This window comes from Bombus impatiens, unplaced genomic scaffold (genome assembly GCF_000188095.3).
Source record: "Bombus impatiens unplaced genomic scaffold, BIMP_2.2 scf_0491, whole genome shotgun sequence".
Classification (NCBI taxonomy): Eukaryota; Metazoa; Arthropoda; class Insecta; order Hymenoptera; family Apidae; genus Bombus; species Bombus impatiens.
The window spans coordinates 88918-113874 of record NT_176910.1 but is presented as its reverse complement, the minus strand read 5'-3'; the positions used below and the strand labels follow the sequence as shown (position 1 = coordinate 113874).

Here is a 24957-nt window from a genome sequence, read left to right as displayed (position 1 = left end):
GTTTTTTTTTTTTTTTTTTTTTTTTTTTGAACGAATTTAAATGGAAAAAGATTGAAACAGCAAAATTGATTTGTATATTAAACTCTCATTCTTACTTGTTGTTTCACTAGATAGTCAAGGAAAATTAGATTTATGAATGAGAAAATATAACGTATCGATACGTTTTTTACATCCTTGAATTGACTATGTTTCCTGATATCATAGGTGAAGATGTTCATAGGTACGCGATGAGAACATTAGATTTCTTTGCTTTCCTTGAGCCAATTACATACATTTTCTCTTGTTTTTCACAAATGCTAGCACTCGCACGTGTTCTAACGTTAATTGCGTAACGAGCTGGCCGATTAATGTCATCTGTAGATTTTATATGAAAAATAATTTAGTTGGCCATTTTTCACGGAATTATTTATATGTTTCGTTATTAGCGGACACGCGATTTTTTCTATAAAAGTTTCTTATTCTTTCTGCAAAATTCTGTTGCGTGTCCCTATAAATTTACATTTTCCATGCATTTTCGTCCTCCATTTTTTTCTCTGCGTTCCACGATTACCTGTTTTATTTTCCAATAATTTCTGTACAACTTGTGCAGTGTTATAATCTCTGACAGCCAAAGTTGCTCGTACTCGCCGTGAAGATGTTAGGACGTCTCAAAATATTTTAAACTCCGTTGTTTTTTTTACCTCCGAAGTAAAATTGCTAATAGATATTCCTATTAAATAGAAAAATTTGAATCTGAATAAAAATTACAACAGATCCTTTTCGACTAAATTCAAAAATGAAATATCGTCTGGTTCATAGATGAAGAACGAAATATTGTTAATTAAAAATGGTAGACAATGCGACAATGTGTTCCAGCAAGCAATTTCAATGAAATACCCCGATCGTCACCGTGCCTTTTATCGGCACCGAAATTGTTCCTCGGACCACCAGCACCAAATTTCCGAAGCAATCAGAATTCCCAACACCTCTCTGATAAACTTTTCCTAATAGGCGAGCCATCGTGCCGCAAATAACCCACATATTTTCCTCCATGTTCCATCGTAGGCCCATAATTCTACAACTTCCATTGGAAACGCCCAGATTCCTCTGGCGTTCCTGTTTAATCGTCAAGAAATATCCAAGCGATGATAATAGAAAATTAAATAGACCTTCTACCTACATGTTACCTACACCTCTTCTAGTTTAACACTTTGACTGTCACGTTGGTCATTGGTGACCGGAGCGCTTAAACTTCTTACAATTGTAAAAATTGTATGAAAATTGACAGTTAGGGCATTTTCAATATAACCGATAAATAGAAGACACTTTGAAATAAAAAGTGCCCCATTGAACAGTTAAACATTTTTATTAGAACATCAATAAAAAGAATGAGAACAAATCTTGCACCTAACTGTGCACTGTGTTTGCATCCACATCTTTGAGGGGTAATCTACGAATATTATTATAAACACACCTTAGAAAATAATCGTAAATGCTGCTTTATAATCATATAATTGAAGTTAGAAGTGTGCACATACCTTACTATTATGTATAGAATGAGCAAATACTGTTTACTAATATCTTCTACGCGTTTCAACAATATATTCTGCACGTTTTGCTTAGACGAAATAATAAATGCGAGTGGTTTGTTGAAATAAACGAAGCCTTGTTATAATATGTCGTTATCAACTGTTACCAAGGCGCCACGGGGGTCACCCGCGACCACCAATAAGATAAACGGTCCATTGGGGAAGAATGTTGTCTTACATCATCGATTTATTATTATTTTGCCATTATATGCTTCGAATAATAAAAATACTCCCGTGATGTCCTGAGCGAAACATGTGATTAAGCTCTTGGAACCTTCTGCTACAGATAATGTGCCAACAATATGAAAAATTCGTTTGCACAGGGTCAGTACTAGACGCGTCCATGAATTAAGTTACTTCAAGAAATATTACTACTACGACGCTGCGCAAGCTTTATTGTGCGCAAGCATACCAATTTCCTTTATTCACTGACAAATGTCAATTCGAAACAAGCTGATCGTCTTTGGGAGTACTTGTTCGTTCTTAACGCATTCAAGACAGTCTGCGAAATGCGCTCTGTTGTCCGTTTCTTGAATGGGAGAAATGTGGAGTCGGCTGACATTGATCGTCGATTTTGCGAGATGTATGAAAAACGTGCCATAAGCGATTCAATGGCAAGAAGATGGGTTAGAAACTTGAATGACGGCCGTGAGGATGCGCATGACGATCAACGAAGCGGCGGGAAAGAAGTTCGTAGCAACAGACGATTCGCAACTTCGTCGTTTTCCATTCGTTTCTCGTGAATTTCACGGTCGTGGCTCCACAAAATTGTGTCACATTGTCTGGGTTTTCGGAAGTTATACTCACACCGGGACACAAAAACCGGTGCTCCGTTATATGACAACTGCTTCGATAATGGTAAAAGGTACGTAGAAAAGCAGTCGAAGCTATGAAGAATACAATGAACGTCAAAGATTATGGAAACCTATAGAATTCTAGCTTTCGTCCGAAATTGAAACGATTCTGTATCTCTACCCTTTCGTCCTTGCGAGGATACCATTGCGAAACGAAGAAAGCGAACGAGGTACATCCTGAGCAAGCGATAGAAGAGATCAAAGTGCCATTATCAACGTATAACGACTGCGACCATGCCAGCCATAATCGAAACAACTCGTTCCATTCGACGAAACGGAACCTGAGACGGCGAAAGATCGAAATTCTTTAACGGACTGTTTATAGTCATTGGTTCCAGAGTGAGATGACCGTGTAGATTCCCTCAGGGAGCAATTTAACTTCCGTTTTTGAGAGTTTTCACTAAGAACAGGTCGCCATCGAAGTTGCCATCGACTGGAACGAAGTTGGCCGAACTACCCAATTCCATTTATCCGACGAGATAGACGATCCGGCTATGACTTGCCTGTTCGTCCCAAAACAACAGCTTTAACGATCGATGTACGATTACGAAAAAATCGATTATTCCGCACTCTGAACGTTTGATCAACCAGATTTTTGATAAAAAGTTGAAAAATTAATGTTGAACAACAAAATTCTTTTCTAAGTTAATAGGAAATCGATCGTTTATATTAATCTATTTCTGTTTCTTGACGAAATTCAATACGATAATAAATTATGAATAATATTCAATGCTTTATTCGATGCAGAATTAACGTTAGAATCTATTCTTTCTCGCTTTATGTGTACGTATTAGGTCGTCCGAAAAGTTTCTTTCGTTTTATAAGGAAATAATGGATACACAACATATTTGTTTTATGTTATTTTATCGAATTACGTATGATCCATTTTGTTCTATCAAGATAAAGACCAAAACGTTTGAAAGATTAGATTTCATGTTTGTATGAAGATGCATCGTTGTAAAACACGTGTCTGTAAAAGAAAGACACTTCTCGGACAACCTAATATATCGAATACGATAAAAGTGTCTGACAAGTATTTTCGTTATCTCCTTAAGCCAGCAAAGAAAACGTTCGTAAATTTAAATGACCCAGGAAACACCTATAGACGGAAATATGTTTTATTATCGATTATTCACCAAATAATGCATTAAATTACCAATCAAAGATAAGACGTATATATATGTATATATTAATTTTTTAGAATTTATTTTCATTAGACACTCTTTATTCCTCTCGGCGAGTACTGTATGTCCTGTCCTTATTTTTTAACAGTCTATTTATGTATGTCCACGAAGTAAAATTTCTTTCTACCTTTTCATCAGAGGATTCAGCCGGGCATTCTGTGAATTTCTTCGTCGCCTCATAAATGCGTTTAACGAAAACGTCCCGGCATAATCTCCCTGCTGTTTTATTTCGTCGAGCTCGCGATGGTCAAACGGTTGTCTGGTCTCAAATTTTAATTACTGGAAACTATCCTCGCGCTTCATCCTTTGCGTGTTACGTGGGCAAAAAGGGTCGTACGGACAAAGGGACTTTTGTATCGAGAACGTCAGCCACGGAGGAACGCATGTCAACAGCGAAATTTATTTAGCAGAAACAGGGAAACGTGGGGACGATATTATTTCGACAGGAAACACGGCCGAGGGGAATATCTGACGGCGCCAGGAAGAATCTACAGTGGCTACAGAAAGTACTTTTACATATCCACGTTCTCCGATGAAGTATTTTTTGTACGGTTCTACGTTTCATTTTCCTAGTATGGAATTTTTCTAGTCATATGAAGGTACCACCGCTAATGGTACTCCTTATAATTTCTCAATTTCCTCTATTAATTAAAACATACGATGCTTTACGATGACGCCGCGTAAACAACATATTCCACACTGTTATACCGCTTAATCTCGGAAAAAATATACCAGCGATTTAAAAACCATGTTCTGATAGTCTTTAGAAATTTGAAGACGAAAAATCGCAGCAACTATTGGTCCAGAACGCAGATGAAACTTAAAAGAAGTTTGGAAATCAGCTCGATTCGGAAATTATCTCGTCGATTGATTTATTTTCATTCCTTTCGCGACGATATTCCGCTTGTATTCGTTGGAACGAATGTAAAATGTTGGAACGAATTCATCTCACATGGATTTCGTGCACTTTTTATTCATCTACAAATTTCCCATAAATAAGTAAACGTCCTCGGTCAATGCATCAGTTTTCGCTACGTCTTGTTCCTCCTGACGCGTATAATTCCTTGCATTTTTCAACTAAAAAATTTCCATCCATTCTCGCCCCTCGCTCTTACAGCTTAACCGTCTGTTTCCTCACTTAATCTTTTATGTCTTCTTCGCATCCTCTTCCCAAACCTCCCACAGCAGCCCTCCTCTGCACGCCCGACGCCAGCCAGACCTAACAGTCCCCTTCTTTCAGCCGGTTCATCCCTTGAATCCCCGTCTAACCCCAGGAACATCCCCCAAGTTCCGTCTTCGACCCAGCGCGCACAGAAGAGGGGAAACGCGCGTTACCGCCGAAAAACGAGGACGATGGGGTGCCACTGTGCACTGAAAATGGGGTGGCCGTGTTTCGCGTTCACGCAGTGCCAAGGGGGTGGCTCGTTAGCAAGCGGAGCCACCCTCTTGCGCGAGAACACGCAGCGCGTCTGTAAAATTGAATCTTTTGTTTCTCCGATGCCGTTCCCGCAGCAAGTTGCATTGTGTCTGGGCTGTTGCTAGCCAAGCCACCCCTTTTTATTATTATTAGCATGGCGCGCGTGTGATTGCGTCATACTTTATGCACCGCGGACCATCGTGCTTGGAAATCAACATGCAGCAGGGCTCGAGGAAAATCGAAGTCGCGGTTCTTGGGGGTTTTTAAGGGTTTGGCTTGATTTTACGTATCGACAGGAGAGGATACGATAGAGGGTGGTTTTCAGAAGTTGATGACGAACATTAGGGGAAGATGGATTGGATTGAATTTTTAAATAATTCGAGCTTACTGCGAGTAGGTGCAAATCAAAATCGCGATTCATGATGGATTTGAAGAAGTTTCACACGGTTTTGTACTTTGTACAGCTACTGCTATTTTTCTGTTTAATGGAGGGTGTAAGAGAAGATAGACTGGAACTCGGTTTTCGGATAATTTGAAATTGCTGCTAGAGAATACAAATCGAAATCGCGGTTCTTGCTGGTTCTAGGGGATTTAAAGGGTTTGCGATGGTTTTGTATTTTGATAGGAGAAGATATGGTAGAGAGTGGTTTTCAGAAATTAACGAGCAATGTTAGAGGAGATAGACGATAATAGCAGTTTCTTGGCACATAGAAAGGGATACCGAAGGATTGCGAAAGATCGTAAAATAGGAAATGACGAAAAACGTATGACGAACGAAGAGGACTGAATATATCACGCGAGAAAGAGAATGCAGTAAGAGATAACGAAATACCGAACATCGAAAGTGTGAAAGACGTAGATCAAAAAGGAAAACAGGGAAAGATAAATGCTGCTGAACAATGAACAAACTATGGAATAACGAGAAATAAAAAGACAAAGACGAAAGAAAGAGGAAGAAAAGCTCCAAAGAAGAGAACCTGCGGAGTGAAAAATGGATGGGAACAAGCAAAACACCGGAGAGAGAAAGAAAGAAAAGAGCAAACATTGGTGTAGGCTAGATACGTTGTAATGTAAAATATGAGTGGAGGGAGATGCGAGAAGAAATAGAAAAGACGACAACGGAATCTTGAACGTAAGGAAAGAACATAGGAAAGAATGTAAGAACGTAGGGAAAAAAGAAACACAAACGTAAAGAGATAAAGCGTGAACAGAGTTAACCGCGAGAAGTAAAATGAAATTCTATAAAAACACGACTAATTAACGAAATACGGTTGACGCGAGAAAACCGGTAAAAGGAACGCTTTGCAATCGGATAAAACTGCGAAAAACTTCATGGACTGAAGACGAGTGAAGAAAAACCTGCCAGAAAAAAGAGAAGAAAATTGGAAAAACCTCGCGTAGAGAGATAAATAAACGGGAACTCGGTACAAAGACAAGCTAAGACAACCAGAAAGCTGTTGCACAAAGGGAGAAAACGAAAGAAGAGAAAAGATGTGATCGTAACAAGCTAAAAGAAAAAACGTGCAAAATGAAAGACGGAAAAACGAAGAGTCATGAAAAAATAGAATGAGAAAAAGAGAGAAGAGCCGGAAGAAAGGAGAAAGGACGAAGAAAGGAGGGATCCCACCCTTGCGGACTCGGCACAATGGGACACGCACAATACGAGGTTGGATAAAGGGCGGTAGAGGGATGAAGGAAAGATAATGTAGCGTTGGTTAGGGAGGAGCGAAAACCAGAAAGAAGAGCGAAGAATAAAGAAAGAAAGGAGGAAAGGAAAAGGAGGGAGCGCGCACCCTTTGCGTTTACTGCAGTGCTCTTCAACCCCGTTGGATATTTTCGACGAGATTTGACCCTCGTCTTCGCTTCTCTCTCGCTAATAAATAATAAAACGCCGAGACAGAAATGTGTCGTAAACTGCACCCTTCGACAGAAGCCAAGAATTCATCGGCCACTTCAGAAACAGAGCGCCAGTTTTATTTCCTTTACGTGCCACCAGCTACGTTCTTAGGAAACTTTTTTACAGTTAGACTCTTAATCTGATACGTTTAAGCACACTTTTCGCGAGTTTTTTCTCCGCTTTTACACTCTTGCTTTTTCTTCTTCTTCTTCTTCTTGCTTGTCTTCCTTGTTCCTTGGTTTATCGTGATAAGGTGGTCTCAGGATGAATTTAATAATAAAAATACCTCGTATATCATGCTTGACACGAGAATGAATAATACCAGAGTTCACGAACATAGACTTTAAAAAAGTGGTATTATCTAGTGTTACTTTGGATCAGAGTTGATTTTATTGGCTCCGGAATATCCATTTTCATCGATGCTTGTATCGGCGATAAATCACGCGAGACACTAAAAGGAAGGATATTGGGCAAAGTTTAGAAATCCTGTGGATTGCTAAGTCGCGTGAAAAATACCGCTGAATCTATTCTTTACCGTTTCAGAAGACAAACGTTTCTAAAAACAAACTCACAACGTTTTCGTCCGCTTCGTCTCAATTTTCAATTGAAACGACGAATCATCCACACCAATGACACTCCTCTCGTATTTTATCCAAACAGCGCGAAGATATTGTTTAGCTTTAAAGAAACTTAACTGGATCGAAAATAACCGAAAGAACGCAGCATGGTTAATTGTTAAATAAATTGACGCATTTTTAAAATAAGCGATGCACCGTTTACGGGTGCAAAGTGCAGTAGCGGTATTTTGGAAGGAACTGAGGGAAATAGCAAGGCAGAAAAGAGAAAAGAAAAAAGAAATAGACGAAACGAGCAAAGTTCGTGCCACGAAAACGAAAGAGTTTCTTATACATCGGTAGTAAAGGAAGTTCTCGCGGTTCGAAACCGCGTATGAATTATTCGAAGCGAGCTTTAGACTTTATCGTTCGAGTCTATCGAATCGCAGCGGCGACGCACGGAACTGCATCGACGAGAGGTCTCACGCCAGAAGCTTGCGACCGGTTCGTTGGTAGATTTCGGGATCGAGGCACGAAAATGCGCGATAAATCTCGTGGCTGACTGGCGGAACATACACGAGGAACAATCATTTCCGGGGAATTTCTGGTCCGCGGAACAAGAACCGCGAGTTACACCCAATCGATTTCTGTCACGCCAGAAGTCGTGCTCTTTACTTGTTATTGACGCGGATAAACCCTCGTCCCGATCGTTCCAATTATCTGTCTTTCAGCTGTTTGAATTCGAATCATTTTAACACGCTGACTGGCACCGTGGTCATCGGTGACCCACATTAAATCGGTTAGAATGATTCAAATAAGATAGAGTTCGCGAACGAACAAGTTTCCAAGAACGTGAATGATACTGATAATATTTTCAGGAGAAAGTGTACGAATACAACGTAATAGTTTCGATAATAAGAGTTTTGTTAGTAATACGAATTTATTGATAATATTAACAAAGACTATCTCGTTATATTTTTTTTAGTTTCATACTTTTGTTTCTCGCTAACGATAGGAAAGTTCATTCATTCTACTGATCGATTATGATACACAAGAGCTTCGACACAGGTGGTCCTTGCGCACGAACAATTTCCAATTAATTTGAATCTGTTTCTGATTAATTTATGCGCGTGTAAATAAATGTGTTGCATGCTATAATTAAAATTTTGTGCTCTCTTTTATATCTTATTTGAATCCACCTGAATTCACATTATTCAACTAATCTGGACAATGTCATCGAGTCATACACAGCTTTGCATAAATCTGTATGATTTCGAGATGAAACTAATATTTCTGTTATCTTCGGGCTTGATTTAAATACTCACCGAAATTAAACGGCGAGAATCGAACGAACGCTGGCGATAAATCTGAAAAGAGAAAAAGAAGAAGAGTTTATCATCGGTGTTTATCGGATGAATGCCATTTAACATCGGATAAAGCGATCAAAACGTGATATAACCACGCGAATTTTGGAAATACGAAAGTGGAATTGTTAGCATTATCGCGATGAATGGTCCGAGTAAAGAGAGAACGATGAAACGTTCGATCATTCGATTTAAAAGACCCAACTGAAAGTATTTCCAACTAATAGAATTTCAATGCTCTGTCCTGCAACAAACGCACAGTTAACGACAAAACAAATCGGATCAAAGCGGATGGTCTGTGCCAGCGGAACGTTCGAGGCAGTGTCCACTTAAATCCGAACAGACAAGTTCACTTTTGTTTCATTCTCGCGGGAATCGGGCGCAACCTAGTATATAGATGCTAACGTTTTGTTCTCTGTTCGTTGGTAACTTCGGAATTTCGTTGATTCTAATTGTTCAAGTTGAACGATGTTATGCTTTCTGTTCAGCTTCAACAATGTTGTTTGTCGCGTAATACTACGTTCTAAGTTTAATTTGAAAGCATGCAGAGAAATTTCGAGGCATTTAATACAAATATGCAACAGGATGTCCCAGCTTCTTCTCGCAAATCCTTACCAGCATATTCTGTAAGTAAAATTAAGAAAAAAAAAATGTTACATAAGCAAATGCGACATTAAAGAATTATGAACTGGTGTCTCGTTGACACTGCATTAGAACACATTGCCAATATCTGTTTGATATGTTTACACAAACCCTAATGTTTACTTTATGAGTTCGCTGATCTGGTCAATCAGTCTGGCAATAGTTAGATTATCATTACCCTGAACGATGAATAGGTCAGCAATTCCTTGGCCTCCAAGACCATCAGATATCACGTCAATGGATTTTTACTCGCGGGGAACCGCGGAAGTATTAATTTATCAAATATAAATTAATACGCGTCAGGTGTTAATGTAAAAGATTTGTGACGTATTTGCCAGAATTATGGAAAAGCTCTCTATTCTCCGTAGATATCAATCCTACGTATTTAATATTTTGAAATGGAATCATATTGTGATTCGACAATTTATTGCTATATGGTGTCGAGCAAGAAACCAGTCATTTCGTATTTTTGTTATAACTTTTCAATGAAACATTTCAGAGCCCACGTTTATGTAATATCTTTCTCTTATCTTTGTATAGAATATGCTGGCAAAGTTTTGCGTGAAAAGCTGGGACACCCTGTATATCCCGCAGAGATCAGGGAAATACCTACATAAACAGTTCAATTATTTATTAGGTTAATAGACCTTAATATTTTTAGGACCATATTTAACATTTATTATATAATTAAAATAGCAACTATACGCTAATTCTTTACCAAGATACATACGTGTGACAAATATCTTGTAATCTGTGTGTGTCTTGAGGTTTCAAATTTGACCAATATAATCATAACAGACGTGTCTTGTTATATTTCTCCATTACGGTGACTCATTACGCTAGGAAATTTCAAAATGTTTTATATGACACGCACGATGCACGTATACATAAAAGCTTCGTATGGCAAGTGTTCAAATACTTTCGTGAGCCGATGTAGACAAGCCAACGATGCAACGAGACTATACGATTTACCAGAAAATCTTCAAAAAAAGTTAATAAGCTAATATCACATGACCCTTTTGAAATATCGCCCAGTTGGAAGGTAGCAGATGAGCGACACATGTCGGCAAAGTCAAAGAAGAGGCATTACTTGAAAATTACCTCTGTTGAAGGAGCGGAGCGCGTATCAAGGACGATCCTTCTCGCGAAGGGTGGCCCGAAGGGCTTCTCTATTCCCCATTGGAAACTTATAAAACGCTGAACCGGCACATTTCACACGGCCAATTTATTATCCCGTTCTTCCCCATTTCTTCGGCCATCCCGCGTTAGCTTCAACCCACCTCCAACCCCCATCTTCCTTCTCTTTTATCAATTGTTCTCCGAGGTTTTTCATCTTCTCCTCGACCGATCTTCGTTTGATGAGTTCCCAGTCGGATCGAATCGATATGCAAAGCCGGGTGGTCTCCGATATTCATTTCGTCCATGCGCCGTGCAATTCAGAAATTTGCATCGATTGATTATCGTACGGCACTGTTATTATGCACCTGGAGCATTGTGACCATTCCAAGCAACGCACGCTATCTCCCAAAACCTATTTCTAAAATTCTGTATTTTTTACCTTCTTGTCCATGTTACGTGGAACACTGTTCTCGTTATCGTTGTTCCTCGCTCCCTCTTACGATTTCTGTTGTAGGAATTTCTTTACTATACTGTTTCACTTATTTGACAAAGGGTGTGAAGGTAGATGCGTGGAATAGTTTGGATACCAAACAAAAGTTTATGATCAAGCGTACTAAAATTCTATTGTTAAACCGAGAGTGTTTACACAAATTCGTATTTATTCATCAAAATGATAGAGAAGATTGAGTTCTAAATAGAGATGAAATGTTGGAAAATTATTTTGCAGTGCACCGTAGAAACGAAATCCAAACATATTTGCTTTGACACACGGAAGAGAAAACATTAATCGATAAATTGTATCGCTAAATATTACCAAACAGACACGTGCAACATTCATCTATCAACTCTGGACAGCTCAAATAATTTAGTGCTCTAAGCTAAATCATTAGCAGCAATAAATAATAGCAATAAATAAATAATATATATTGCCATGCTAAAAAGAATTAAACGATATTTATTCTCTTCTCTGATATTTCACGCTTCTACAAAACGCTTAAATAACATTTAGTATTTTTTCCACTCATTAATATCACAAATTACCTTAGAAATTTCACCTACGCTTATGAATATTACTGGACCAGATATCTATTCTTCTTTTGTTCTTTCATTTTTCTTATCACTACGAAACATTTAAACAACATCTATCCAGTGTATAGTTAGGCATTTTCTTTCCTTGGTAAAACGAGACAGATCGGCCGTTGTCTTGTTCATAATTCACGATTAAAAATGGTATCCGGTAAGAAGTACGATCGACCACTCGGTTCTAAAACATTTCTCGAATCGGCATACGAAGGGGCGACCAAACGTAGAGGGAAAATAGCACCGGCCATAGATTTTTACGGGCCGTTTTCCAGCAAGCAAATCGCGACAATTTTGCCGGCCGTCGATGCGGAAAATGAGTTTCTACGCTGCCGGAAGTTCCACTGGATATTCGCGATTCGACCTGGAAAAGTCGGCAAACATACGATCCTCCCTGTTCGACAAAGAATGCCGCTGTACGTATTATCGTCGGGCTAGTGACACTGTCTACGAACGAGGAAAAAAGCGAATGAAGGAAAAAGAGGAGAAAGAAAAGAATAGTCGTCGTGGAAGGAAGAATGGCGAGCGTTAAAACTTTCGAAATAACAAAGTTTCAGGAATCTTCTCGTGAAATGTCAAAGCGTCGAGGGAGGGAAACATCGATTATGGGGTGTGTTGAAAAATCGACGAAGAATGTGCAAGAAAGTATGCGGACACTTGGCTATTTTTAAAGAAAAACTTGTAATTCGACTTCGTTTAGTTTTCAATTAATTAAGGAGTTAGTTTAGTTAAATAATTAGACAGATAAATGAAATCACGGTGATTTTTATTTTTTAAAACAGACTCATGCGTTAATGTTGCTGAAGAAATTAAATATATAGTCTTCATTCGAGCAGAAGTATTCTTAGATTTATATTTCCAATGAGATACGTGTAAAGGTTTAAATGCTTAACGCTATTGATTGATTCGTCGCATGAAACGTGTTCGAGTTGTAATATTCAAAAAATTCGATATTAAACCCGTTTGCCGACAGTTCGAGGAATATTTACCAAGTTTTAATATTAAAGGCTGGCCGCGTTCGACGGTTGACCGACAAATTCATGTCGAAACATTAAATTACAAGTTGGGAATACGCGGCTATCGAATTCTTGGCCATGACGTGAAATTCGATTCTACATTATTAAATAATTCTCCTTCGTTTTACAAATATCAGTTTACACGGTGTAACAGGCTACGAAACGAGACGATCGGTTCGCGCTATTGAATTTAGATTCAAAATTCGACATTTTTCATTGAAAAACGCTCGCTCGTGTCATTCTGTTTTGGAAGTATCGCCAGCAATCGAATTACAGCCCCGAAAAATTCGCACGGTGAAATGGGACAAGATCGAGCTGGAAAATCGACCGATCGTACACAGTGTAAAAACAAATGAATCCTCTTGTCGCGAATGATCCGATTATCGAGAGGGGAGTGAATGGAAAAAATCATTGGCGTTCGACTTTATCAAAGCTCGAGATTTCGTCGATAATTGTATTATATACAATTACTGCAGAGCTTTGATTCGTTCGATGGGAAATTCGTGCAACTCGACTGAGAATAAATGAACCGCTTCATTCGCAGAATTCCCTCTTCTCCTATCATTCTCTCTCTATTTTTCTTTCGTTCCCTGTGTCATGAAACTCGATTCCGTATAAACGAATCGGTGTTCTTAATTAACGAACTTGGTGAAAACTGAGTGTTCGCCACTCGATGGAATTTTTTTCCTACAAAGTATCGTCGACGAATTTTTGTTTCTTTTGCAAACTTGCGCGATTGTGATCAAGTTGAGGAAATTCGAAGATGGTTCGGCTTACAAAAGTTTCGTGGAAAATAAAATGCAACCGTAGAACGCTATTCAGTTAACAAGTCTTTGCTCTTCGTTTTTCCAACTCTTACAACGGTGAACGAGCTCGTGAAATTTCACTTACGAACGTTTCGCGGCGAACGAAATGCAACCATGGTACAACCATTGCGTTATTAAATTGCTTCGTTGTGGTACTTTGTACACGACCTCATTGTTCTATCGCCTTTATTACACGTAGTAACGATATCGCGTTACGAATCAAACGACACCCGATAAATTTACACGATACACTTTTAAAGTCAAAGTTACAGCAACGTTCTCGTAACCTCGTTATTCCGTTTAGTTATTATCGAGATAAATGACGCGGACCACGTTGGTAAAAGCGCCGAGTATTTTACTGTCAACAGGTATAATTTTGTCGGTTAATGTTTACCAAACATCCTACTGGTTCAGTAGAAAAGAGAACCACTTTGTTCCATTTACGGTTTTATACGATTTTGTTCTGCGTTAGCGGATATTTATTTTCTCGTAAAAAACTGAATTGCCAGATTTTTCCTATACAAGAGAATCGTGCTGTAATATTCGAAACACACAGTATATTTTATGGCAAAGCAATGGTTAAATCGGTTATTCCATTACTCGAGTAGTTGGCTGTGATAGACAGGATAATTCTATTTTTAGTTCATTTCCAACGGTGAATGTGGAAAATATGCGACAGTAGTGGTTTTGGTAAGCAACAATTAATTAAAAGGTAGTTAATAATTTCTAAATTCGTGTGTAATATGAGATTGATGTTTTAAGAGTTTTTTTTTAACAGGAATAAAACATGTAGGATATACTTTTGTTAATTGGTAATATAAGTAATATGTAAATTATTATTTGAAAACGAAAAGAGAATTATTCGTTTAGATGAAAATCTGGTATGATTCATGCGACATGTATCGAACAAACTGTCTTGTTTTTATGATTTTTATGATTTATTCTTACTTCATAAATCGACCATTCATAGAATAGACTGATTTAACGTTGCACAGTGTTAAATTCGTCTCGATATACGTTCTAATGTTAAAAGTAAAAATAATACATTTTCGTGCAAAATATTAATATTACAATATTTTTCTACATTACACAATTTTATCGACACTTTCCACGTTGTATACTTGCAAGCTCGCACTTCGCATTAAATATTTGTCTTTTTCCTGTTTGTCCACTCTCACTGTCTTATTCTATACATTATATCTCATACACGTATGATTCTCTCTCGTCCGGCTTTTACTATGATTTCTGTCGTCAATAAATAAATAAATTCTTCGCAGTTCATTTATAAACGAATATGTGAAATTCTACAACTATGAAGAAAACGTAGAAATATATCAAATATCAATAGAAAAATACAAAGCGTCCAACGTTTACAAGATAAGACATACTTTTATTCCAGTTATCAGTGTTACTAACATACTTCTGGTCAAGATATTAATATTTTTAAAAATATGAATCAACACTAACGTTCTCTGTCTACTTGTAAGATATGCCAACATTTCCACTTAGAACAGCTACTCTACATAAATCTACATATGGACGTATAACATCGTCCAGTTTTCACGACGGAACATCGCGTTTTCCACCAGATTCTAACATACCATGAGAGGGAATCACGTAGTACTACGGTTTCCACTTAACCAACGAGTTACCAACAGCATCTGAATCTCCGGCGATTCCTCTGGTCTAATTTCGTTACAACCAAAGTTCCACGACCCGCGAAACAACTCGGCTAATTATATTTCGCCGCTATCACTGACCTCGATAAAACCGGAGCAAAGATCGCAGTTGCCATTAACAACCATCATTTGGCAACGAAAACTCCTGAGAAGATGAATTTCAACTGTAAAATCACCGTCGCGACCTTCGCTATCGCGATGATAACGAAATACAAGAAGAATTTGTCGGAACATTCTCGATCAAAGCCGATTACTGGAACGTGGATTAACGAAACGGGAGAAATTATCACGCTTTTGTTGAAAAATTTTGCTTCTTCTTTAAAGTTAGATAATATTCATGAAGCAAGCAAACATAAAATCGTTGATGCTACCATACAGTTCTTGAAGGCATCTATCCGTTAACACTAGATATAATAAAAATAATATAATAGAGTTATTACACGGTTCTAAATTCTAATAGTTCATGAGAATTGTACAAAATTCCTAATAGGTCTAATATTTTACAAAGTTCAAAATTCTTAAAGTCCAGACATCGAGAGTCCTCAGAATGTAATTCGCGAGAGTTCCGTGCATCACAAAATCACGTATCACGTGGATTTAACGTATTTAGTATTTTCAACGTTTTACTGTGTTGGCTTCGCCAAAGGCGCTCGAACGTCAACGACGACGCCGGGGCCGGAAACGGTGGAGATTAAATTACGCGCGATTCAATTTACACCCGATAATTTCAACACTGTGCTTCGACTCGTGTCGCGAAAAAGAATTTGTCAAGAACCAGGCGAATTCCGCTTGAAAATTCCACTTGGAAGGGTTCTAGTGGTGTATCAACGCTTTGGAGACTACTAGAATGTTTTCAAGAAAGATAAAGAGAGGAAAGATAGGAGAAAGGCGATGTAAAATACGATTGAGGGTCAAGATTTATTGGCTGAGGACTTTAAATAGCTGAAATATTTAAGAATTACCGATAACTACTAGCTAAGTACTAAGAACTACTGATAAATTTTGGAATGTTGAAACCAGACCATGGAATAGCAAATTCATCATTTCGATCTATACTTATCCGCGTCTACATTATTCCAGCAACAAATTTCAATAATAAAAACAGCAATAATATTTCTTTTCGTTAGGAATAATTAACTTCGAGAACGTAAAAAGAATAATTAAATTCCGAAACATTTTTAACGATTTTAAAGATATATCGCCCGTGAAACTACTCTTAAATGCATCCATAAAATAAACGTAAAAGATCTATAAACTAGCAGGTCTTTATTTTTCATATTACTGCGCTACAAAATTTCGTTTATGGATCATTATGAGTCTCCGTGCAACGACGGAAGTATTTCCTAAAAATATTTTACTCCTGAGAATGTTGTAAACTTCTTGTCTAATTTCGCTGAATCTTCTTCTCTGAATCTTGAAGGCTTCTAAACCACCCTTGAAATTACATAAATTCATCGGAAATCAGTCGTAAAGAATCTATAAACCGGGTAAGCCATTATTTTTTTATATCATTGGGCTACTAAATTTCGTTTATAGATCGGTTCGCGTCACCGTACACCGATACGATCGATTCGATGTAATTGATCGATTACGATCTACGACGTCGTAAGTAAAAGCGATGCAACGATGAAGTTGACACGTTGCACGGACGATGGAATTAGGTTGCATTGGAAGGGGTATATCGAGATGGAGAAATATGGAATGTAGGACGCAGTAAGGAGTACGCATCGACGATATCGCGCTGACAAATTGCGATCGCTTCTGGCGGCGTGATGAATCCGCGGAGCAGGGATGGAGGAACAGTTACTGAAATATGGAACGATAAAAGCGGTTGGGACTGGCTGGTGATTTAACGCAGAAAGGAATACAGCGGAGTTAAAAGCAAAGGAATATAAGGATGATGGAAACAGGGTAAATAAGAAGGGAGTTAAAATGGTCGGGCAAGGAGAAACAGTAAAAGCAGTATTTTTCAAAGAGTTTGAAATTATGATCTCGTTTTATGAGAACTAAGTAATCTACCGTGTTTACGACTTATTTGAATAGAAGAGCATTTTTTAATTGGATAAACGAGACACGTGAAAAATTAATTTCCTAGGGTATAATAATTTTACGTGGGAAACAATACAAATACGTATTATGCGATATCGAACATACGAGGCCCTCGATAATTAACGCCATGTAATCTATTTTTTGATAATTGTTGAACTTTTGAAAAAACAAAATAATATGAGTTATTGAAATAAGTTCGCTTATCATAGAGAGTAGTATAATAGATAATAATGAATTTCATTATACTAATTGTATAATTATCTGAGATTCGCGATTTCAAATATCGTGTAACAAAGTTTGAACGAAAAATTCTAGAACAGCGTGTACGTCTCTCGTCACTCTTTTTAATTTCGTAACCATCACGATGATTATTTCATAATGGAAAGCTTAATTTAATCAAGGAATGTATTAATTCATTACTCGGTGAAAATGAACTTTTTCCATCCTCCTAACGTCCTTTCCAATTATTATTACTATAATTAACTGTTACATTGTAATTATTCGTTTACAATATTGTACATATATGTCTTTTTATCTCGTTTCTCACATTTATTACTTTGACACGTTCGTAGTCTTCGGTATCTGTTATACTTTGTTACAAGTTGTAGCTGATCGTCGCTAGCGTGAAATTACATGAATTTAGACGATGGCAGAAAAATGTGAGGAAATAATACGAAACTGTAAATGAATTTAGAGATCGGAGAATCCTTTAAATATTTAAAATCTACAGAATCTTAAAGAATCCCGCTAAAATCAGACCAACCGCAAAGCAAAGCAAAATAAAAAAAAATGAGACAAAACAGAATAAAATAAAGTAAAATAAAATGAAAATATAAAAAGTAATAGACTGAAGTAAAACGAGAAAGAAGAAAGTCAAAATGGGTACACAAACCAGACCTGATCGTAAAACGGAGAAAAGAAGGATCAAAAGACCCGAAGATGGTGCAGCTATCCAGAGAGCGGGAGAGACAGAAACGCTAAATGATCCTCTGAAGAACGAGGGAGATAGGACGAGTGAAAAAGTCACGTAGATCGCTTTGGTCCGACGATGATGACGGAGTCCATGCTGCTGTTGCTGCTCACAGCAGCCGTCGAGACATCGAATTATCGCAAAGTTTCCTAAGAGTCCAGAATACCAATGAATCCGCGTTGGACAACACCAGAATATCGGCTGCCGAATGTTCTGCCATCGAAATATTGCGCCCCGAAATATTCAATCCCATCCTCCTCCTTCCAGTACTCCGCTCTTAATCGACTTTTTTCGACGCAACTTTCTTCTATATTCACTTTTTATTCTTCCTTTCTCAAGGAACCTATAACCCTAAACTATGCAAGATGTCTCAGTCAGATGAGATTATCTAAATATCTACCTTATTTACGATTATATAAAAAAGGACAAAGTTGAACTACTTCAAGGGACACACGCAACTGTAGAATTTTAGAAGAATTTAAAGAAACTTTTACCATCTTCCATTGCACAACGCTTGATTACTAAGTTTGTAACCATTGGAGACACAAAAGCCACAGAAATTTTACACAGATTACGAAATGTGGTTTCCGTCATCCGGCAGAAATTAAAGTTTCGCGAAATCACGATCACTTAAAGAGGACAACGTTTCAACGAGGAAGCAGAGCAAATAGCGTGTAATTGACTTCTGACCCAACCCTGTACTTTCTATCAAACTGGAATAAAAAAATTACGCAATCCGCTGACGAAAGTATATAGAGAAAAATGGAAAATAACAAAGAAGAATAACACAATCGTTCCTTTTTTTTTCGGAAACATTTTATTGAAATGTAAAGTTTAATGAACCAAGTCCGGTTTACGTTCGATTAACTCTCGTAATAAATTAAACAATCATTTGTTGGCACTCGCAGTCTTTGAAGCTATACAAAATCCTATTCAAAAAATTGAACCAAATGGGAAATTGCAAGAAGCCCGCCGAAAATCTAAATCTGAATTGTAAAATTAACTGTAGCATACGTGGAACCGAATAACGACAAGTAATAGCACAAGCATAATGTTAATGGACTTCCCTTCACGCGACTTTGCTTTTTCTTCTTCTCGCGTCTCTAGAAATTGCCAACTTATGGATGTACCGTCACAAAGAAATAACATAACGGGTATTATCCGGGCACTTTGCCGGATCCAAACGACTCGATGAATCAGCCCGGTCCGCTCGAAATTTGCCGGGAATAAGCGGAACGACGGCGACGATCTGCATTTCATGAAAAAGTCTTTTGTTGGAAAGATTCTAGGGAGGCAGGTTCTGCGGCAAGTTTAGATTTATTCGGGCAACTTTGTTGGTACGCTATTCTGGTTACTTGGCCCGCGCTTCTCTTAAGGCGTTTCCGGGCCGGGGCTTCCTATTTCTAGTTTGGAGAATTTCTTTGTACGATGTTTCCGTTTCCTGCTTCCTTCCCGACCCAGGGATAAACGCTTCTTTCGGTCTTCTCTGGAGGTTCAGGTATTTGTCCGATCGGTAAGTTTGGTCAGAGGATCGACCTGACTTTATGGAAGAAAGAGAGAGAGAGAGAGAGAGAAATTATAATTTCTAATTTGGCCGAGTTTCTCGCAAAATGTTCATTTTCTGTATTCTCGTTAATTGAAGAGAAAAAGGGTTTGAATCTGAATGTCTAATTCTACTCTTAATTTTGCGTGTGCTGAGTCGATTGCGATAGTTCGTTTCCTGCTTCAATTAATTAATACATATTTGTAATTAGACAAATAACTGCGCATATGAACGATGTATGGAGGTTTGTACGTATTATCGATATCGTATTATTAATAATACAGAGTGTTGTTTATTTAAAGATCGAATCTCTTGCAAACGATAAAGATACAAATTATCGACATGTCATTATCACGAGTCGCACTTGACAGATTGAGAATATCGTTACAGTAATATTCGATATTCGTAGCATACAGTTTAATAACTTGAAATGTAAACGCTTTTTTATTGAAAAAAAAAACTTGATTGATGAGAAATACTATAACGCAACGATATTGTATATTTGCAGTACAAATTTTGCGGATTAATCTTGAGTTACGTTTCCTCGTGCAGTGTATGTGTACTGAGCGACGAAAAAAATTGAAAATCATTGCTACCTTATAAGACAAAGCGCAAGATTCTGATTTCGAGCTTTTAACATTACGTAATTGTGACAATACACAAAAATACAAAGAATGCAAGATACGATAGAGACACTGGAAGAAGAATCCGGAACCGAAAGAGATAAATTCCACGAAGATAAAGGATGAAAATACATATAGAAAGGGAGCCATGTGAAGAAGGCGAAGCGGAAGTTGCAGCAAGAGAGTGACGCGTAGGATGGACGATTGAATTAATTTATCGTGTGGAAACGTCATCCGGAGGCTTCTTCCTCGAACTGAATTGCTGCGACGCAGTTTCTAACTGTTTCATTGCTCCACATATCAAGTGTTACTTTACGTATAATCCACCTACGAATCGAATCACGCTCGGAGAAAATGCCGCGACGCGATTCCATTTAGTTTCTAGACACGTGCCTTCTTCCTTCAATCGCCTACACAACTCCCAAAAATCTTTGAACTCAAATCTATACAATATTAATAATAAATACAATACAATATGCAATATATTATTAATCTATATAACAGACCAAAAAATATACAATAGAGTAAAAAATAACACAACAAAATTTATACAATCATTTGCACAGGAGATGATTGAAGCGTGACGAATTATTGGGAAAAAATATGATAGAAAATATCGTTCGATCAGATAATATTTATTGTACAAAGTTGAAGAAATAACGTGTAACGTGGTGGTCCATATTATTTCGTAAATATTTCTATCATTCTTATGTTCTTTAATAAATCATATATTTGGGAGAAATTGGTATTTTGTTACATAAATTATGTTAGAAATTAGATGTAATCATATAACAACGTCTACGTCACACTCTCCTTTCTTCGAATCGTATAATTTTTATACCCAAGAGAATGCGCCTCGTTACCAGCATTTGCATATTCTACATAATCATATTCTATCAACCTAATCCATCTATTGCTCATTCCGACAGTATATCGGAATATTAGTACCTAATAAGACTGGGAAATACTGGAAATTTCAGGACAAGAGTAAGAGCAAATGCGACATACTTTAAAGAAACGTTGGGTTGGTCGAGGGAATTCAAGGAAAATTCGGTTGATTTATGTATTGTGCGAGGATATGTACGTGCAAGGATTAAACATCAGTGCTTGAAGCAGTAGTTACGAAGGAAATCTTCAGAGGCAAGGGCATAACGAGTAGCTAACCATCAGAGTACACGGAACTTAGCGAAATGAACGAGCAAGGGAAATTTTATTTGTACATGATTGCTTGATTCGTTCATTCAACTGATATTTTCTAAGCGGATCAGAAATAAATTCAACTGCATAAGCTATTTACACAAAACTCAAAATCCGTGACAAGATAGAAATTTTAGGATACCAAATGTGATTTAATATTTCATTCCTGTAACTCAAACGTCAAATAGTTGATTTTAATCTGTTACTAGTTACCTTTTACTACGATAATAAACAGCAATTAATTTGTATTGTCTTTCAGAAGAGACACATAGATTACAAATTAACAAAAACCTAATTCAATTCAATGAAATTTGAATATAACCGGAGATCCAAAGTAATATTTTGTTTTAGATATTTAATTGCGAACGGATTATTGAATAAAAATTTACTTCTATTTATGTAGAACTCAGTCATTAGTAAATCCAGAAGAAATTTCTCAAAAAATAAAATAATTACAAAATATTAACTTTTAATTGTTACGATCTCGATTATAATTCCTTTTGGTTATCAGTAACCATTATCGATGACGGAAATTCAATTTTAGTGCCCGAATCTTTTTTGTTTGCCAGTAGCCACTATCGATAACCCGAATTTTATTTTGGTTACCGATAACCATTATCAACGGCAAAAATTCTTTATGGTTACATTCGGCTATTATTAACTATTGTTATCATTACTTATAATCAGTACATATTCATTGACAATATAAAAAATCTTGACTATAAATTTTATATACTTTATTTGGCATAAGATCGGTATGAAAAGAATACGATTAAAGATATTGTAGTGCAATATTAATACAAATGTTAATAAAAATAACGCAATACAATATGTCTTATCGTAGTCTTTGTTTCATATACTATCACACGGCATTTTGCTTAATAAAATATAAAATATTGTTTATATGTCAATGAATATCAGTAATAATAATAAGAGTTGACGATAGCCAACTGTAACCAGAAAAATTCTGTGAGTGCCTATAAAAATTATGAAAAATCCTGACGATGTTCAACAAACCCTCCAAACTGAAGGTTCATGATCAAATTAACATTCGCTATCTTAGAAATGAATCTTTCAAGCATCAATTTCAACGCTTCCAATAACAAGGCTCCACATTCTAATTAAAAATTCTTTATCTTACGAATGAATGTTCCAAAGTTCAATTTTAGAGTCCTAGAACAATCAAATCTAAGAGAACTGGCAGAAATCTACGGAGAATTGAACAAATTCTCAATAACAAGGTGTCATGATCGAATTAATATTCTCGAAGCTGAGTGATGGATCGCTGATTCAGCGACTTATCAAAAATGCTCAAGTAACAGCCAACAGCGAGGCTACTCGACCGATTTCGATTCTCGGCCGGTTTCAGACTCGAATACGCCTCGCTTGCGAATTCAACTGCTGTCTTTTCGGGTCACTCTCGTCTCCGGATGCTTTGCCCATTCTATATCGGTGTCCTTCTCTTGATGTTGGTCGTTGTATCGCGTCATCCTCGTTGCGAACGACGTTTCACGAAATACCGAGAGAAAGAGGGAAGGGGGAGAGAGAAAGAGAGAGAGAGAGAGAGATATCTCGGCACTCGGGTTATCGTAATCTGCTTTCTGAACGTATCGCCACGGCGCTTGTCGACGGCATAAAGTAATCGTTCCTCCAGTTTCCAGTCACGTCAGCCTTGTCGGCAAAAAGTATATTCCGGACGCTGCATAGATCGGCCATTGCCATCGCTGTTAGGGTAATTTTCAAATTCCCTTGGATGTTGCTTTTCGGAGTTCTGGAGTCTGATTGCGGACCTTGGTGATAGAAATGTTTGATTTAAATTTTATTCTATATTAAATTTGATTTATAAACAGTTTACATCCAAATTTACATTTCGATTATATTCATTTTTATTTACTTTCATTTGGATTTAATATTTGTTTTATATTAATTTCAATTTATTTCTTTAGACAGATTTTTTGTAAAATAAGTGGTTTATTTTTTGGGGAATATTTTTCAGCGAGTAATTGAGCATTTACTTGCTCATATTGTGGCATAAAGAAGATTCGAGCAAGTTGTTTTTACTAGATTGTTGTTTTTACTACATTTACTAGAGATTTTATATTTTAAGTGTCATCGCGTGTAACATAATGATTGTATTCTACTTCACAAACGTAAAATCACGCTTTTTCTTTGTACCACATTCTTTTACATCCCATAGAGTAACCTTTTTCTTTTTCTTCTTTCTTTTTTAACCCTCCAACCATCCCACAGCATTTCCCCGGTAATTTACCCTTGGGAAAATGTCGGGTGTCTATTTGATGAATTGTATCTCTAACATAAAAATATCGTCTACTGAGAAGGCATTCAACATAGTGAAAAGATAAAATAATAATTATGAGTACAGTAAAATGTCATAAGTTAAGAAACAAGTAGATTAAGCTACGATTTAATCAACAGCCAATTAGCCCTCTCACTATCGAAAGAATGATTTTGCTGATGTTTCTTCGGAAGTAAGGTCGTAGAATAAAAGTCATAAAACAATTGGCTCGCCGCTTATGCAAGTTCCACTACACGGACCTGTTGCACTCTTACTGCGCTGAATCAGCTCTTTACTCTCTCTAACCAACCGATTAAACCAAACTTCGTCGCATTCCCAAACGACCAGAAACACCATAGATAATAATCAGATTAAACAAGGCACAGAATGGATTGAATCTTCGGCAGAATTTATTTAACAGAATAGCCGATGAACAAAATTATTAGCAGAGACCAGGTTCTCCGGAGAATTTCAATTTCAATTTTTTATTTGGTCTTTTTGAAAAAGAAATTTCACCGTGGATGATGCTGTAAAACTGAACAGCCATTGGAACATTTATCCTAAGAATCGTGCACTCGATATCATCTATGGACTGTCCAGGCATTTTCACTAATTTTATTCCTTCTCTTCCTCCTTTTTTTCACCAGTTTTCTCTTTATTTTTCGTGAAGACGGTACGAATGTGAAAGAACGTGGAAAAAGCACAAAGGGACAGAGTGAGAATGAAAAACGAGAAAAGGCGATTCGTTGCAAGATTTACGACGTTCGAGAGCGAATTGGCGACTGTAGGGTAAACAGAGACGAGAGGATGAGAAGGGAGTGAGAGACGAGTGGTGAAAACTCGAGGAGTTTACTGGCTGGATTGCTGGAAAATCGTCGGTGACATCGACGGGCGTCCCTGCAGCTGTTGGCTATCTCCTTTCCAACGGTCTCCAGACTATCCGTTGTTAATTTTTAACGCGCCGTAAGAAATTCTGTACCATGTGTTTCTCTGGTTAAGTATGTTGCTGATGTTTGCTGTCGTCTCTTTTGATTTTCTTTACCTCTTCTTTTTTTACGTACTGCTTCGTTGTCATTTTCGTTGTTTCTTCTAGTTTGAC

General features: G+C 37.3%; 1 protein-coding gene across 1 annotated transcript in view; it reads right to left on the bottom strand.

The window, feature by feature from the left end:
* Positions 1-24957, bottom strand: part of LOC100741349 (prolyl 4-hydroxylase subunit alpha-1) — a 225029-nt gene that overhangs the window by 121314 nt on the left and 78758 nt on the right. Inside the window, exon 3 of the mRNA XM_012387903.3 lies at positions 8800-8841. The gene's annotated coding sequence lies outside the window, so the exon portion shown is untranslated. The remainder of the gene's footprint in view (positions 1-8799; positions 8842-24957) is intronic.